Here is an 11,816-nt window from a genome sequence, read left to right on the forward strand (position 1 = left end):
AAACTAAGAATTCGTTCTAAATCCTCTTGTTGACCCAAATTCCTACAATTTTAACTCACAATAACCAGTCAGACATCACCACCAGATTCCAAGCATCCTAAAACCCCTACCTATGAAATTTACCCTTCAATCTAAAAAGATTTCATTTTAAGCCTTTAGATTGACTGAATCACAAATCTACCTAATCCAAGTCTAGTTTGGTCAATCTAACCTTATTAATCAACCCAAAAGGCTCAAAAACCCTTCCCTGTACAATTTCAACAAAAACTACCCTTGTTTGCCCCTTCATCACACAAAGTGTAGGTCGGGTAAGGCTTGGATGATAGCGGTCTCTTTGAAAGACAAAAAGAGGCCAGTGAGTAGGGAGGTTAACTCTTTAGGCTGAGAGTATTAGGAGAGGGGAATCCGGAAGTAAGGTACGCTCAAGTACTAAATGTTGGTTATTGAATGCCAAGTGCTCAGTGTCTCCCACTACGAGGAGGATCACTATTTATGGGGGGAGACCCTGAGATCCTAAAAGGTAGGAGATAAACGTATACGTGATGTATCGGGAAAGGGAATATTGGGTTTACCATCAATCATTAAGTGCACCTTTGGGTCTTCGCCACGTGTTTCTTGAGGATTTTCCTGAAGATTGGTTTTCCTTTCGCTTAGGATCCCCCATTACTCACTTGTGCTACTACCCCATTTGTGCGTGCCTTATCTAATTGACGTGACATTTAGTGACATCACCGCTTGATGGGCAGTGTCTTGTTAACCCTACATGGTGCCTCATCATGTCTTTTGGTGGTGTAGGTTCCACGTGGTTCTAGGCATGCATGGGCTTCGCCATGGGTTCAACCCGAGCTTTCCTCGATTTGGCTTGAGTGGGCTCGTGAATCATGGGTTCATCGCATGTTTAGCGGGTCATGAGTTTATCGCGCATTCGAACAGGCGTAGGGCCCTATCCTGGGTTTGGCCGTGATTTCCTTTGGTTCGGGCACCGTGTGGGCTCAGTGGACCATAGTTTTATCACAGTTTTATATTAAGCACTGTAAGTTCATTGCAGAACCTATGGTGCATTACAGGTTCACCATAGTAAGGAGGTTGACTATGGGTTTTGTAATGAGTTCCTTGTCCTCTCATCTTCGGGTTTTGTAATGAGTTTGCTTGTGTGCATTGGGTCTAGGTATTTTCCCTGGTTTCTAGCTTTGTACAGATCCTACATACCTTATGTTTTTGGTGGTGATGTCTTTCGTTCCATGGGTTAGCCCCCTATCTTTCGGCAATTTGCTACCTGTCAATGGTCAATACCATTCTTTATCTGTGTTTCAGCCCCCTTAACCGTTGATAGGAAGAAAATTAGTGAAAGACAATCATGAAGAAATATAGGGTTTGTTTCTGACTGATATCTTTCACTATGGTGATTCTTGCTTCTGGTTGGTAAGTGATGAAGGAAGATTTGGCCCGAACTCTAAACCATCTGACACGTGGAAGAAGCAACAGCTCGGCACGGCAGTACACTCAAGGCGCGTGCTCTAAGAGGAGGAACCAGCGGTCTGAGCTCCCCAAAAGGAGCCCAAACTCTCCCTTTGACACCGAGCCCTATGAGGAGCGCAAAGGGCAACAACCCGAACTGGCCCACCCTAGGGCAGTTCTGGCCACACCTCTATCTAAACTCAAGACTTCACCTCGCACACCACTCCAGCACTTCGTCTCCAGGTTGCCGAACTAAACAACCGTACCTGACACCAAAGGAGTCGATACCCTGAGGTGACACACCTGACTGATTTAGGATCTGATGCTTGACAGCCGCACTTCAACAGCTACCAACCACCACCACCTCCAGTCACAGAGATGGCTCCGACAAACAGAGTAGTGGCGGTTGCCTACCCGAATAGAGGTGATGACACCCGAACTGGCAGAAGTGCAGAGGTAATGATACCCGACCTGACAAGAGCTTGGGAGTGAGTGCACGAAGTGGTTATAAAAGGCTCTCTTCCCCCCAAGAAGGAGGTACGTGATAACTTTGCGCTATCTGGTTTTGATCTTTCCTTTGACAAAATACTAACTTTTGCTTCGGAGCAATCTCACTAGGTTCCTCCCTAGAGATCCCTCGCCTTCTTCTCCGTTTCAGGCACCTGTTGCTCCAGTCAGAGGCAAGGTTGTTGACAGCTAGGACCAACCAGATTGCGCTACATCGTTTGGCGCCGTATGTGGGAAAATGCTTCTAAAAGCCTCCCTCTAAAACTTTTGTAGCATCTTCTGACCAAGAAACCCCAACACCTATGGCTTCTTCCAGCAATGTCGGACGTAGCACGAAGATGAACTCCACTAGGGAACAACTTCAAGTCCTCGTGGTATGTATCAGACAGTTCACCATCCCCCTTTCGGTGGATGGGACCCCCAGCCTGAGTACGCCACGAATAGTGGCGCCTATGAATCTTCCCTCCATGAACATTCCCCTTCCTCCTGTTGGAACCACATTTGCTGAACCTACCATTGTTCCCCCAGCAACTAGCCAGAACCAATTCGATGACCTGATGCATGGCATGCGGGCCATCCAAGCCTAGGTGCAGCAGCTTCAACAACAACTACTTCAAAGTTAGCCACAGCTCCCACCTTGGCACCCCACCGTTAGGCGAGCCAAGCCCTCCCCTCAAGGTGGGCGCCCCCACCAGGAGGCTTCCCAAACTCGGCCTCCCTAATCTCGGGCCTCCTAGCCTCAGAGCCCCTCCAGGAGCCAAGCCTCATCCCCTAGCAAGAGAGAGTGAGTTGCGGCCCGCACCTCGCCACGCGCTGACAGGTCAGGAACCCGATCTGTCAAAACAACATCACCTCAGCACCCTTAGCACGGGCTCCTTCACACCAAGAACCGGTTCAGCACCTTAGCCACGGGCTACCCCCAACAATCTAGGCCCATTGAGCTCAGGAACACCGAGGCATGCAGTGCCAGTGCTGGGCCTTCCAAGCAACAGAGGCGCCACCGGCGAAGTCGTCGAACTGCAACCCGCATCCTACCCGGGCTCCGAGGCAAAGAAGAAGTGAGCTCGGACGAGGTAAAAGCTACCCCTATCCTCTCAGTCCCTTCCCCCCTGTCATTAGGACTCCTTGCAGTCCCCATACCCAGAGACTTCAAACTCCCCCCACTAGACAAGTATGATGGGTCCTTTGACCCCAACGACCATGTTGATGCCTTCCAGTCCCAGATGCACCTGGCGAGAGCCAGCGAGTCCTGTATGTGCGTAGCCTTCACCACCACCTTCAGAGGAGTGGCTCGCACCTGGTACAGGAACCCAGCCCCCGGGTCAATAAGGAGATGGGCCCAGTTTGTACAAGGCTTCACCATGCACTTCGTAACCAGCAAGCGATGCCCCCGAACCGAGGAGAGCCTCCTCGGTGTGGTCCAGAAGGAAGGGGAGCCCATCCGCAACTACATCAAGCGGTTTAACAACGCATGCCTACAAATCCCACGCCTGGACCCCGCAGTTTTTCTCGCGGCAGCCAAGATGGGAATGATGCACAAGGAGTTCAAATGGCACATAGTGGCCAACCAGTGCACAACCATCGCCGAATTCCTTGATCTCGTGGACAAGTTCATGCGAACGGAAGAGGAGATCCATCAAAGGATTGGGGGCGGATTTGAAAAAGAAAGAGATAAGAACTCCCTAGCCAAGGAGACAGCCAAAAGGATTCAGCTCGGGTGCTGAAACCGAGCTAGCCGTTCTGAGCTCCCATGGTAGGTCGGACAGACTATACGCCCTTGAACACAAAACAGACTGAGATCTTAATGACGATCAACGACATCCCGTACGTAAAGTAGCCACTTCGCCTAAAAGGGAACCCAAACGAGAGGAACAAAAACCTGCTCTACAGTTTCTATAGAGATCATGGTCATAGTACCGAAAATTGTAATAATCTCCGTGACAAGATAGAGGAACTCATCCGCCGCGGGTACTTAAGAAATTTTGTACAGCATAGTAGTAACAATAATAATAATAATAATAGTAAGACAGGTTGGCAAGGGGAGCGTGACAAGGATGCTCCTGAATCTAGCAGCAGGCCGACCGAACAGCCACAGGAGCAGCCTCCAGAAGATAGGCTAGTTCGGGGGACCATCCACGTGATAGTGGGAGGTTCGGTTGTAGCAGGGTGCACTTAGGTAGTGACCTAGATGTCAGTTCACGAAGCTGCCCAAGAAGACAAAAATCCTCCAAAGAGGTTGTAGACGGAAGAGCCAATTCTTTTCACAGAAGACGATGCATGAGGGGTCTACTACCCTCACGATGATGCACATGTGATAAAGCTAAGGATCAACGACTTCGAAGTCAGGCGCGCGCTTGTTGACTCAGGCAACTCGGCAGACATTCTATTCCAATCGGCATTTGGCCAATTCTAGTTACGGGGAAGTGACTTGAAGCCCGCGAACACTTCTTTGGTGGGCTTCAGTGGGGAAGAAGGCAAGCCCCTTGGGAAAGTAACAGTACCCGTCGAGGTTGGCACATGGCTCTGTGCGGTCAGACTCAACCACGACTTCCTGGTGGTCGTGACCCCTCCCCATACAACGCCATAGTAGGGCGGCCAATCAACCATGTCTTACGGGCGGTGGTCTCCACCTACTATTTGGCGATGAAGTTCCCCACGGACTTCGGTATGGGAGTAGCGCGGGGTGACCAACTTGAGTCCCGCAAATGCTATGTGGCCACTTTAAAGGAAAAAACCAAGGTGACCGGCAAACTCGAATTGGAACGCCCTACGGAGCAAGGCGAAGAGCGAGCTGCACCCACAAAAGAAACGGTCACGGTCTCGACTTCGACGACAGACCCAACTTGGACGCTACAGATTGGTGCTTCCATCCAAGAACCTCTACAATCCAAACTAGTAAGTTTCTTACTTCAAAATTTAGATGTTTTTGCTTGGTCCGCAGCAGAAATGCCCAACATAGACCCTGTGCTCATAACTCACAAGCTCAATACTGACCCCGTAGTTAGACCCATTAGAAAGAAGAAACGCAATCGAACCCCAGAATGCTGGAGGGCGGTCGATGAGGAGGTCAAGAAGCTCCTCGAAGCAGACTTCATCAGGGAAGCTCATTACCCGAGCTGGTTAGCCAACCTAGTACTGGTAAAAAAGGCAAATGGCAAATGGCGCATGTGCGTCAACTACACCGACCTAAACTGGGCTTGCCCGAAAGATTGCTTCCCCCTCCCCAGGATTGACCGCCTAGTGGATGCAACATCGGGACACGAGTTGCTAAGCTTCCTAGATGCCTACTCGGGCTACAACCAAATCAGGATGGACCCAACCGACGAGGAAAAAACAACCTTCATAACCAAGTTTGACTTGTACTGTTACAAGGTCATGCCCTTCGGACTGAAAAATGCTGAGGTGACCTTCCAAAGACTTGTGAATAAGCTATTTCAGCCCTTAATTGGCACAAAAATAAAATGTTATGTAGACGACATGGGTGTCAAGACACAATTTTTGCACGAATTAGTACAAAACTTGCATTCTGTCTTCCAAATTCTTTGACAATTTAACATGAAACTAAACCCAAATAAGTGTGTCTTCTGTGTCACCTCGGGTAAGTTCCTAGGGTACATCGTCAACCAGCGTGGTATGCCCCGGACAAAATAAAGGACATCTTAGATATGAGACCACCACGAAAAGTAAAAGAGGTTCAGAGGCTAAATGGCAGGATAGCCACTCTGAGTCGTTTCATGTCTAAATTAGCAGACCGCTGCCTGCCCTTCTTGAAGGCAATAAAAGGCAAAGGGTTCGAGTAGAACCCGAACTACCAGCTCGCATTTGACGAGCTCAATAGATACCTCGCCAGCATCCCAGTGTTGACCCGACCCAAAGAGGGCGACGTTTTAGTACTATACCTCTCGGCAAGCGACGAAGTGGTCAGTTCGGTACTAATAAAGGAAGTAGATCGAGTCCAACGACCCATCTACTATGTTAGCAAGATATTGTAGGGAGCAGAAACAAGATATCCAGAGATAGAAAAGATAGCTTATGTGGACCGTATTTCCAAGCCCATACCATCGTTGTCCTCACCGATAAACCCCTAAGGCAAGTATTACTTAGACCAGAGGTCTCTGGATGATTGACGATGTGGACCATCGAACTCAGTGAATACGACCTCCAGTACAAGCCCCGAACTGCCATCAAAGCCCAAGCCTTGGTAGACTTCGTTGCAGAATGCACATTCCGCTTCGAGACCTCTGGCCCAGCCGAACACGAGGCTCTCAGTTTAGGTGAGCTCGGTGCTTCCAGGAAATTCGAGTCCTAGCACTGTGAGGACATACCCAGATCGACATCTCTTCTGGTTAGGCCAAGTGCGAACTGGGATGGGGAGCCCTGGATCCTTCACGTGGATGACTCCTCGAATCAGCAGGGAAGTGGAGCCAGTGTAGCTTTTCGCGGCCCGAGTGGCATAAAACTAGAGTACGCGCTATGCTTTGAGTTCGCGACATCCAACAATGAGACGGAATATGAAGCGTTGATAGCCGGGCTAACCCTAGCACAAGAAGTAAGAGTGAAGAACATAGTCGTTTGTAGTGATTCCCAGCTCGTGGTCAACCAGGTCATTGACGAATATGAAGCTCGCGAGTCAACCATGATCGCCTACTTAGCAAAGGTAAAGGAGGCTCTCCTCAACTTCCAATCACACTTCATCAAACAAATCCTGAGGTCAGAGAACACTGAGGCCGATGCCCTGTCTCGGTTAGCTAGCACTAGTGACAACACCATGAGAACGATGTATATAGAGGACTTACCTCGGCCTAGTATTCTCAGGGGGGCAGAGGAGGTCGCTCCCGTCCTTGAGCCAGAACCGAGCTGGATTGACCCACTCGCGAGTTTCCTGCTACACGGAACCCTCCCTCCAGATCGCAACGCAGCCAGAAGGGTGCAATGCCAGGCAACCAAGTACTTCATAATAGACAGACGACTGTACCAACGATCCTACACTCTCCTCTATCTGCGTTGCTTGTGACCTACCGAGGCTGAGCTCGTACTACATGACACCCATGAGGGTCTGTGCGGCAGACACTTGGGGGGCAGGGCTCTCACCCAGAAGACACTTCGACAAGGGTACTACTGGCCAACAATGAAGGTCGAGGCCACCGAGTTCGTCAGAAAATGCGACAAGTGCCAAAGGCACGCCAACATCCACCATCAGCCTGCCACCGACCTCAAGTACCTCACTAGTCCGTGGCCCTTCGCATAGTGGGGCATCGACCTACTAGGACCATTCCCACCAGCAACAGGTGAGAGGAAATTCCTAATAGTAGCGGTGGATTACTTACAAAGTGGGCAGAAGTCGAACCTCTCATAACAATCACAGCCTGAAACGTCCAGAATTTATTTTGGAAGAGCATAGTATATCGCTTCGGGTTACCTCGAGTACTGATCTCCGACAATGGCAAGTAGTTTGAGGACATCAAATTTCAGGAATGGTGCCAAGATATGGGGATTCGGCAAAACTTCACATCGGTCGCACCCGCAGGCAAACGGTCAAACATAAGTTATGAACAGAGCTATCCTCCACGGACTGAAAGTGCGACTAGACCGAGCTAAAGGGCTGTGGGCGGATGAGTTACCAAGTGTTCTATGGGCTCACCGAACTACCAAAAAAACTGCCATGGGAGAGACCCCATTTAACCTCACAAACGGCACCAAAGCAGTAATACCAGCGGAGATCGAAGTACCCACACTGTGACTAGAAGCATACGACAAGCAGATGGATGGAGAAGAACTACGTACCAACCGCGATCTACTCGACGAGGTATGAGATCTCGCGTACATCCGGACTACAGCTTACTAGCAAAGAGTAGCTCGGTACTACAATGCTAGAGTAAAAAAGCGGAACTTCCGCATTGGTGACTTAGTTCTTCGTAAGATCATGGCACCCGAGCCCAGTGTCGGCAAACTTGGACCGAATTGGGAAGGGCCCTACCGAGTAAAGAGAACGCTCGGAGGAGCAACGAGCTCGAAACTTTAGAAGCCAAACAAATACCCCGAGCATGGAACGTTGTTACTTGAGACGATACTACCTATAGGTCACCAAGCGAAGTAGACTAAATCGCTACCAGATCCTAAGGGTTAGAATACCTAGCTAACAAGGATTTGACGCTTGATAGCCGCACTTCAACAACCACTTGCCACCGCCACCTCCAGTCACAGAGACGGCTCTGACAAAGAGAGCAGTGGCGGTTGCCTGCCCCAGTAGAGGTGATGACACCCGAACTGGCAGAAGTGCAGAGGTAATGATACCCGACCTGACAGGAGCTTGGGAGTGAGTGTGCGAAATGGTTATAAAAGGCTCTCTTCCCCCTAAGAAGGTGGTAGGCGATAACTTTGCGCTATCTGGTTTTGATCTTGCCTTTGAGAAAATACTAACTTGAGATTCGGAGCAATCTTACCGGGTTCCTTCCCGGAGATCCCTCGCCTTCTTTTCCGTTTCAGGCACCTATTGCTCCAGTTAGAGGCAAGGTCATTGACAACTAAGACTGACCGGATTGCGCTACATCAGTAAGGTTTAACCTGCGTGATTGTGTGTATGGGGGTGTTTATTGAAGTGTCAAGCCCCCCTGACTCTTTTGTAGCGAGGAAAGGGTCTTGTGAGGGGTGTTATTATAGTTGGTGGCCCAACAACCGATGAGTTGTTGGCGGAGAGGGAAGCGACTATGGTAGCCAACAAAGCGGCTATGGTGGCCGCTGGCGTGGGCTCGGTATATACTCCAAAACCCTGTGTATTACTGTATGCTGCAAGATTTTGGTTTTGTTGATTGTTATATGGCTCTTGTTGGTAGGGAAGGGGTGAAATACGTTCCTTGTCTATTGGAGCATTGGTGTTCGGTGAGTTCACCATAACGGTGGAAGATGTGGTTGCCCTACTAGGGCCGCCAGTTAAGGGTGTTGTGTCTGCGTAGCACCTTCAACATGTCGAATCGATTCCCACTAATTTGAGGTGGCTTTCTAACGAACTTCCTCGTGAAATCGCGGCCTTCAAGGTTTGAGTCTATCGTACTACTGCGCGTGGCAAGATGCCATTGGATTCTTGGATGTCGTTTTGGCTCGAGTCTCAAGGTGGGGCAAATGTTATGGTTTGTCGCGCCAATTCTCAGTGCCACCTTGCTGCTTTCATCTTGTATCTATCTTCTCGGTTCCTTTTTACGGTCTTGCTGATTGTGGTTTGCGAACCGTCTTGATGTTGTTTTATTTGCTAGTGGTCATCAGCTGCCATTAGCGTCCATGTTTCTTGGTTACCTGTACGAGTAGATGGACGGCACTGTCCAACAAATAATGGACCCATTTTGTAAGAATCGCGTAAGCTACATTTGTGCACCTTTTCTTTGGATGTTTTGTTGTGAGCGTTTTGGTCTTAATGTTTGCGCCTCGCCGATTTTCTCCTTTTTGAGTCGTTGTTGCCACCATGAGGGACGATGATTTTGAGGAGAAAAGGTTTGAAGCCTGCAAGGGTAAACACTGGCTACAAGTGACTAGGCACAGACTTCAGACTGGATGAGATCAATATGAAGCTGGTGTTGCTTGATGAGATTGTTTGGTGGCCGTATACTGAAATTGTTCAACATGCCATGCCCTATTGTGTTGGATTGCCAGTTCCTGAGGGTGGTGACCAGCAATGTGTAGTGGTTGGCGATAATCCTGCTGCAGCTGTAGTGCGTCTGGTGACGTGGCCCGGTGTGGTAGCCTATCTTGACCACACTGGAGAAGCACAACTGGCGGTATACCATCCAGACAGGGTGATATGCCAATTTGGATATGACGATATGGGTGGGCAGTTCCTGAGGCGTGCTTGGGAGGACGTGTTTTGTACCCATCGTCATGGCCTTGTGTTTCCCAACTACATGACATTTCCCCTTGCTGGGTTTGGGAGGGTCTCAATTTATAGATCTCTCCAGCTTGCTTATTTGTGTTCTTTATTTGGCGGTTTTCAGGAGCTTTATTTGGATGGTTGATCTCAATTCGCTTCGGTATATGTTGTGTAATGTATATTGTTGTTATTGAAGGGTTGTTATGAATTTGTTTTGATGCCTATGCAGTCTGCGGAAATTGGTCGTAACTCGCTAGTGGCAGATGTTACATCAGCACATTCTGAGGGGATGAATTTGGTTAGTGAGGCCTTTGTCATGTTTGAATATTGTTATCGTATGTCGCTACCGTAGCTAACGTGTGCGCGATCTCTTGTCCTGAAGCATGCGGAGGTTGATGATTCCCGACATAGCGCGGAATCCTCGGGGGTACCGCGTCTTCGTCGAAAGGTATACTTGGATTTTTGTGCTCTGCTAGTAAGTTAGTTCATTGATGTCATGTTTATGTGACTGACTGTTTGTCTGACAAATTTTACCATGGGTGCTGCTCTGTCCAGATGTCTGCAGTGCTCTGATTACCCCTATGATCAGGCGATTGATGGAAGAACTAACTCCATCGCAGCCCCCCAGTCAGGTGGCTTCCACTACTGAAGTCGCCGATGCTGCCCATGCTATTGCTGGAGCTGTGTCGTTTGGTGATGCAGGTGGTGTGCGTACTAGGGCTAATCCCTCTATTGTTTGCGAAGATTTGCCTTCTTTTTCCCCAACTGTGGATGCCGTGGCTCCCTCTAAACCAGGGGTCAAGGCAACTGTTGAGTTGGAGATTCCTATGGCGGGAATCAGTAGCCTTGTGGGGCCGGAGGTTGGTGTTGTTGTTGGAGTAGAGATTCCTGTGGCGGAACACGAGTCCAATATGATCATAGAGGATTAGGTTAGGGAATGCAGCACGAATCCTGGTATTGTCATGCCATCAGAAGACCTGACATATAAGGAAGAGTTGACGCAGATACGTCAAGAACTCCAGGAATATTTTGATAATCATGATATTCCTCCTCTGCATTATGCAATTATTGATCTTATTTTGGTTTAGGGACGTCGTGGCTGCAATATGTAATCTGTTTCTGCTTTAGTGTCAAAATTTGCTTCAGCATTAATACGTTTTGGGTGGATTCCAGCCGCAAATCTTCATGATGAAGTTGTGGGTCCTTCCTTGAACACGACCATGATGAGTTATATCATGAATCGGGCTATGGAAGAGCTCTCATGAATAGATTTCGCTCGTTGGATGGAGGCGTGTAGATCTTTTGCCACCATGGGTTTTGATACGAGTCAAATTGAGGAGCGGGTCGTTATACTGGCGCATGCGTTTTGGAAGGCTGGTCGTGAAGTATCATCGTCTATCCTATTTTGTTCGATGAAGGACGTGTATCTTCGCCGAAAGGTGGTCGAGGCGGGCATTGCAAAGGTCACAGGAAAGCTTGAGGAATGTGCGAGGCAGAAGTATGAAGCAGAGCTAGAAGATTTGAGAAAATTTGAGGATTGTAGCTAGGTGTTGGAGGCCATTTTTACCATGTGAAAGGAGTGAGCCAAATGATTAGTACCTGTGTCTAATGTAAAATTTCCATGGGTTGTAACTAATTCTTTTGGGATGACTTGGAATGTAATGTGAATGTTCATGTGTTTGATGATTCCGAGACTGCAACTTTATCTTTGATATAATTGTGGGTTCAATTTCTTTTTTATTCGTTTTTGAGTATAACACCATCTAATTTTGTTGCGAAAACAAGGAGAGTTAATTGTTGGCTTTCTGCGAAAGGAGGGGGGTTCGATTGTGTTAGTTAAGTGTTTCGAGAGATTACATCACATTTGCCTACCTCGACGGTTAGAAGGGGGAATATGGGCAGCTATCGCTCAGCTTGCGATTATGAGATTAATCATAGCTTGCCAGGGTACAGGGCTGACTAACATGAGCCTTATCATCTTGAAATATGCTAT

The sequence above is a fragment of the Nelumbo lutea genome, chromosome 2 (genome assembly GCF_056320005.1).
Source record: "Nelumbo lutea isolate HS-2025 chromosome 2, American lotus-T2T, whole genome shotgun sequence".
NCBI lineage: Eukaryota > Viridiplantae > Streptophyta > Magnoliopsida > Proteales > Nelumbonaceae > Nelumbo > Nelumbo lutea.